We start from the raw sequence: 7,374 nt of genomic DNA on the forward strand, positions 1-7,374 counted from the left end.
GCAAGGCAGTCGAAAGCGTTGAGATCGGTCTAGAGATCTTCGCTGGAAAGAACCGCAAACCTGACTCCCCTACGTGCCAGCGTTTCGGAAAATGAAACTTGTCAACATAATGATATTGGAAAGTACCTACAGTCGAGCCTGCAAATTGTAGTTGCAAAGGAGCCGTTGTTAGTACGCAGTTCCAGTGAAGTTGTCAAACTCTTAGAAGATGGCGTTCCGACGGCCATTACAGTATCCTCCAGCAACGTAAAAGATCTGCTCTACTCGATATCGCCTAATCGATTGTTTTAAGCAATTAGGCAGGATATATAAGAGAACGGTGAAGTTGACTTTCAGAATATGACAGGTGTGAGCACAGGACACTTTCTTGAAACTTTTATCTGAACTTCACTGCATTTTTTTTGTGTGTGCAGAAGGCTGGGATTTGTATCGGGTTCTCTGTGGCACCTGTCCTTTGCGATATATATTTGTAAGCATTCGACCAGCACGTCGCAGAACGCCTTTACGTACAGATGTTTTACGCATTTTTCTCTACTTTAATGATTATCTAGTTACACTTCGCTTGACTCCAGATAATAAATAGTCTTGACGACGCCTTAGTAACATAGTTGAAAAATTTGCGTCAATTTCTGTAATCCTCACTTTCACCTATAGGTTGGCCAGTCTGTGCCCGTGGTGTCGTGTTTGTTTCTTTACCTTTTGTCCTCGTCCTTTTGCGCAGTTTCTAACCTTCCTCGAAGTATTCCTTTGGGTTTGCTAAGAAATTTTTACGCGCAAAACCATACCTGCACGCAACAGGGCACGGCTTAAAGAACAACGATTTTTTTTCTACTCCCCGCCGGTTGTTCAAGCAAGCAAATAAATAGTGAAAGAAAAAGAAAGTATAAAACCAAATTATGACACTGAGATTGAAAGGGAAAAGAAAAGGGGAAAATTATTTACTGCTCGACTGGACTCCCCCTCTCTTCCCCAACCGCTTAATTCCCAGAGCCGTCTACCCCTCTCACGTAAGGGGAGCTACTGGAATACTTCAAATCAGGAAAAAAAAAAAAAAACGATACGCAGAATCACACAAGGAACATAGCTGACAGGAGGCATTATCGTGGAGAAACAAACATACAGGCTAGGATCTTCCCAAACCTAGCCAAGTACCAAAAAATCTGGCCCGAAAAATACAGAGACAACACATGCACTGCATGCGGAGAAGTGTCCGACCTCATTCACATGGTATAGAACTGCAGGGAACAGTTAGAGAAACATAAAGCTAAAGCACTCAGTTAAACGGAGTGGGAGGCGGAGCTGACCAACACGGGTCTCTCTGAGCAGCGCAAGATGCTCATCAGAGCCAGAGAGGCCACGTAAGCCACTAGGGATCATGGACTAAGGACGACCACCGGCGAAACTCTGGAAACCCACTTTATTTAAACAGCTAATGTTGCTTTTAGGTGCGCCGTATTATAAATGTAGGCTATCAGTCACTGGGTTCCATCATGCACTGCATAGGTGAAAGGGTGCCTCCAGAAAAAAAAATAATCGCTAGAAGAAAAAGAAACAAAACTAGAAACTTTATTGACCAAACAACAGTTGCGATTTTTCCTCGAGGCAGTCGTATCCGCGGACGAAACGCTTCGCTTCGGCTCCTCACTCGGTCGACGAGGAAATAGTGGACATTAGACCACACAGCGGCGTCCTGTATAAAGCTTCCAACGCTGATAATAGACAAAAAAAATATTCGGGCTTCAACGTCGCTCCGTTTTGCGATTCTTTCTTGGTAGTGAGAAAACGCGATGCAGTAAAAAGCAAATCAAGGGGAAAAATACCGGCACTCTACTCCCTCGGGCCACATATATTCCGATAGTTCCAGTCGCGCAGCCCGAGCAGTGGTGGGATCTTTCGCAGCGATCGCAATTTACGGTCGGTTACAGCTATGAAGTCAATGGTCTATCGCGATGCGTCCGCTGAGACGACGCAGAAAGGAAGAAAAAAATAAAAAGATATTCGCTATTTTCAATGGCAGACCACGATGAGGCACACCGTTATGAACGCTCAACTGAACTTATTCCGTCCTCGATATGACCAGATATTGAAGCGTTATTTTTGTTACAATCAAGCAAATACAGTAGTATGTCGACCGCGACAGCGGAATAGAACGATCAGAGAACAGCCAGCTTTAGGCGAGGAATTTCAGCACTCCAAAAACGCGGATGGTTTGCGCGAGCGGCCTTACTGGCACTGCTATTCGAATTCCCAGTGCTATTGCACCATCGATTTCTGCGTTATAAGTCCGCTAGCTCTTTAATGGCTTGGACACTTCGAATTCTGCATTAAAAAAAAAAGAAATCCTTCGGGCTAGCAAACCGTGAAAACTAGCGTTGGGTTACTGCACAAGATTTTGCCTGTACTGCTTGAAGGGTGTTAATACCACCAGTTTGTCTTTTGTTCTGCTTTGAAACGGGTCACTCACGGGTCGCATCCATATTAGCAGTATTTCATGTGAGTTGAAGAAGCAATACTTAAACCGAATACGAAAGAAGTTGCGTAATTCGACCATTAAACTAGCGAAGTGTTTTCGCACTATTGCAGCGGGCTGTAAGTATATGCTGTACTCAGTACTTTCACTTTTAAAATTGCAGTACTTCAGACGAAGCAACCAAAGACGCACTGATGATGATGATGTCCTCAGGCTAAATGGCACATACCTACAGCGGGGGATTGGCCAGGGTGCATAGCACTCCGCAAACATCTTGCCATTATGTCAAAGCTTCTTTTTTTTTTTTTTTCTGTCTGGTTCTCTGAATAATTAATTCCCTGCAAATTCTTGAGAAGGAAGGAATTGCTGACGCCGACTGCTGTCGCACTGTACTGGGCTCATCACGGCAGGACTAATAGCATACGCAGCAAAGAATGCCATGTTCCAGCACTGAACCGCCGTGCCGATAGAATACTTGTGGGCGTTCTTCAACAGGGATCTATAGGAAAGAGGTACCACGGGAAAACATTTTTTAAAGCGCCTAGCTGGATAGTTTACAGATTTCAAATTGATGAAACAATTCCCACAGTTTCACGCATGGGTACGGGCTATGAGTAACGGTGACAAGTTTTTTGTTGAAACGTTCCCAGCAGGCCTGAGGTCTGTGGCGGGTGCCGCCGACGTCGTCTTCTTGCCCTTTTTTCGCGAACATTTTTGCTATCACAGTCAACGGTTTCGCGTGACCAAGAGCCAGGAATTTCCATATCTTTCTTGAGATTAAGTTTAAAGTAATTATGACTTCCTTTCTTTGTGCGTATTCCTTACTTTTACGACACTGCCGTAGGTTGTTCAGGTTTTTTCAGGCTCCCTGAGAATGTTAATCAGGGCCGCACCTCCACCTGGGTGAATGCTGCGACATCCTAACAAGACATGCTCCTTTATTTTACTACAGATTACTACAAGGAGGAGCACCGGTGCTACCCGACCTCCTGTGAGGGTTAGATCGCGCTGGCGAGCGCCTCCTCATCAAGATACTCACCAACACTGTACTGTGCCCGGCGGTTGTTGTTGGCTGCGTTGTTTTCTAACTGCTCGTTGTCAATACACCATTATCGATGATGATCAGTCGCCTGCAACTGAGGTTTTGTCCGCTGTCCCCCAGGGCTCGGTGCTCGGTCCACTTCTATTTTTAATTTTCATAAATGACCTTCCTGCAGGCATCTCATCGACCATTCGTCTTTTCGCGGACGACTGCGTCTTGTACCGTCGCATAACCACTAAAAAAGACCAGCTAATCCTTCAAAATGACTTAAGCAGAATTGAAGATTGGTGTTCCACATGGCTAATGCAGCTCAACGCTTCCAAGTGTAAGTACATGCAGGTAATACGCAAGCGCACCAATGTCAACTAGGCATATTCATTGAACTCAACCACCCTTTCCAAAGTCGTTTCATACCTGTATCTAGGAATTCATATCACCAACAACCTCACGCGGTCCGAGCACATTACGAAACTGGTAGCTGATGCTTCGTCACTCGGGTTTATCAGACGGCACCTCGGTTCTTCCCCACCTTCTATCTGAAAACTAGCCTACAATACTTATACGGTGAACTTACATTCTGTCGCTTTATTTATAATGAACTCTCTGTGCATCTTTCCCGTTTAAGCTCTGTTCCACTTTCTCATTTGCGCGTTTCGTATATGACTTGCTCTTTCGCTTTCACAGCGAAATCTGTTATAGCTTCGCTTTAGTTTTAGAGTAGCATTTCGCTATGGACTCTACCGTCATCCAGGGATCTTCCGGGGCGTGCAAAGGTAGAAAGTCGAGAGCGGCTGGGAGGAAATGCTCGTTAGTACACCTGGCCGCCGCTAAGAGCGCAGGTATCATCTGCAGCGGAAGAGCGGAGCTGCTCCAATTCTGCCAATTGGCAGAGCCGAAGGGAGAGGGCAAAGAAGGGGTAAAGGGGAAAAGAAGACGAGCGCTCATTCTGTCTCGTGTGTTCTCTCCTGTCTACGTTCTTTCGCGCTGTGGTTTCCGTTAATTAGCTATGCACCAACTAGCCCAGACAAAAACCCTGATTGAAAGGAGGGGGCGGGCGCGCTGCTATTGTCGTGTGCAGGATCTGGGGAAGTCAGACAGAGAGCGTCTTGCATATCACCCTCCACTGCGCCAGCCTCTTTTCTAAACCGACAGAGGGCGCCACACTGACTTTAACAGGCGGTAGCGCGCGTGGGCGTTGAGAGACGCCAAAACCGGGCTGTGAAACGCCCAATCGGGCAGTCGCCTCTGAGACGCTAAAACGGGATCGTGAGACGGCCGAACGGACAGCCGCGTATGAATCGCCAAAACAAGCCTGCCACTCCAGGCTTCTTGGCCACTAATGCTATGAGCTTACGCTGATTAATTCGCTTAATCAGTAAGCTTAGCTCTACAAATTTTCTAGCTTTTTCTCCTTCCACTTTGAACCGGTGCTTTGGTACATAGATATCTAAAAATCTTAACAAAGTGGAACTTGTGGCTTGTTGGTATTGTATTTTGCAAAAAGACATAGCACTGGAGGACCAGATGAGCGCTAACTGATAACAGATGGTTTTATTCCAAGATCACACTGAAAGAAAAATAATGTGTATCCCCAGCCACACAGCAAAATGTGGCTGGGCATGCCACATTTGCCACACATTCCATAGAAGTACATGGAGAGATTGTGACTACAAAAGCTGACAAGCAAAAAACATTCAGGCACTAGGACGGCCCTTTGTAATCCCTATCTTTCCGCGTACCTGTTTTGCTATGTGGCTGGGCATGCGTCTTGCTTTTCTTCGTGTGTGATCTGGGGATAAAACCATCTTGTCAGTTGGGCACTATGTCTTTCTTTTTTGTAAAATCTAAAAAAAGCTGTTCTGTCCATCTGTTGTCAATCAGATATCTTTATATGACATATTTCTCCCATTCCTCGAAAATAAGTTTACTCTGGGTTTCCCTCACCTCGGGTGAGGTCTGTAGATCATGTCGCCTTGTGCTGCATCGTGCGTTAGTTTTGCCTTGAGCGCCTAGCGCCAGTCCTTCAGCTGGATTGCTTCTAGCCCGAATTGTACATGTGGCTTGCACCACAGAAGCGCGTTGCCAAACTTCATTTTCCCACGTCTCGTACTTAATTAATTCTTGTTATGTGGGCATGCGCCTTCTGCCACCATCTCGTGCTGTGTAGTGGCGGCTCCTCACTTACGTGAAACACCGTCTGTGACGATGAAGCACATCAAAACATTGGCATGGATTAGCTCGGCTATGCCAGGATATACGTAGCGTAAGCTTGTTATCAGGCAGGTGGCACAGCTGGCGAAGCGAGCGGAGGTGAGCGCAACGACGAGGCATGCTGTGTGACGTCATGCCAAACGGCGGCTCCGCGGCAAGGTACGCGGTGTGACGTCATGCCAGACGGCGCGGTGAGCGCGCGGCGTCCGCCAGCTGCGGCGGTTGCTAGGCAACGGCTCAAGGTCGGTCTCTGTGCCTCCTTGGAGCACCGCCACCGCGAAATCGCAAGTTCGTGGCCAATGTAGCTTTCGCTACAAAACACCTTCGTGTTTACGAGATCTTGGGAATTCTTTGCATCCTTTGGTGGTCCCAGTTCTCTTGGCGCGAGTATCTGTACGACGCGGCCTGATCACAAAAAAGGGCAAAAATATGCGTATGCAGCTTCACTGCGATGAACCCCTTTTCATTTGTCTTCCAGTTTCACTTTAAGTATGTAGCCTCACGGTAGGTCAGTTTTATATGACTAAATGTTCATGTGAGTGCGTACTTTTTATAACTGATTTCCAGCGAGAAATTATAATAATTGAAAACGAAGGTCGAGAACTGCCCAGCACAAAACGGGCAGAAGTTCTCTTAACGTCTGAGAGACATTTTACATCAATATTTAGCGATGGACGGTACTGCTGTCTTCATAGCTGCATAATTTTTCCGCAGATAACCCGCAACGACTTCCTGTTCCTTGGATATCCCATTTGCAGCCAATATCGACGGATAGGCGTGGCATCAGTGCTTCGTGGCATCGAAAAGATTAACACAGAATCGGAACGTGAACGCTTCGGCAGAAATCAGCCTGGTCGGGAGGCGAATTAGGGAGAAAATACTGAGAAACTCCGACCAAAGTCTCATGAGAGAATCGACGTTTTGGTGCCGGCTCGGCCCCTTCTTCCGGGCTTATTGCGTGGGAGCAAGAGGCGCGGTTTTAACCTCCTCCTTTTTGGCCCACTGCCACTGTTGCGGGAAAGGGGGTCGCTGCCGTGTGAGCTAAGTTATTGTGCGTGCTCGCGGGGCAGTGGGGAGCGGACTTTGCGGAGTCACCAAGGCCTGCGGAGTGGTTAAATTTGTGGGTGTGTTTTGTATCTGTCAGGATTATATAAGCTGTCTCTTGGTTCGGTTGGGTTCGGATTAAGCAGCGCTCACATACTCAAAGTCGATGCAGTGATCTAGTCTTTGGAATGATCCACAATTGCACTGCGTTTTCGATCGAAGTTTTAGACATCGTGTCTGTGCTGTCGAAGCCTTTGTGACAGTACAGACAGTACAAGAGATTTGGTAGACGGTACCGGATGCTCATTTCTTTGGTACGCGGTCTTTCGGCCGGAGCATGAAGCGCCCGTGGGTTGACGGTGGTCTACTGTTTTTTAGGTTTGCTGTGAAGCCGTCGGATAAAGTTGTTTGAGTAGCCGTTTCGGCGGAGATCAGTTAGTGCGGTTTCCTGCTTCAGCTTGCGCTTGATGTCTGGCAATCATCTTGGCTCTCGACACAAAAGCAGAGACCACGGTTGCTTTGTGTGCTGCAGGGTGATTTGAAGTTAAATAAGTAGCTTCCAGTGCGAGTGAGTTTTCTGTAGACGGAGAGTGCCAGTCGAGGTCCT

This window comes from Amblyomma mixtum, chromosome 5, assembly GCF_055824585.1.
Source record: "Amblyomma mixtum isolate Tamu chromosome 5, ASM5582458v1, whole genome shotgun sequence".
Taxonomy (NCBI): Eukaryota; Metazoa; Arthropoda; class Arachnida; order Ixodida; family Ixodidae; genus Amblyomma; species Amblyomma mixtum.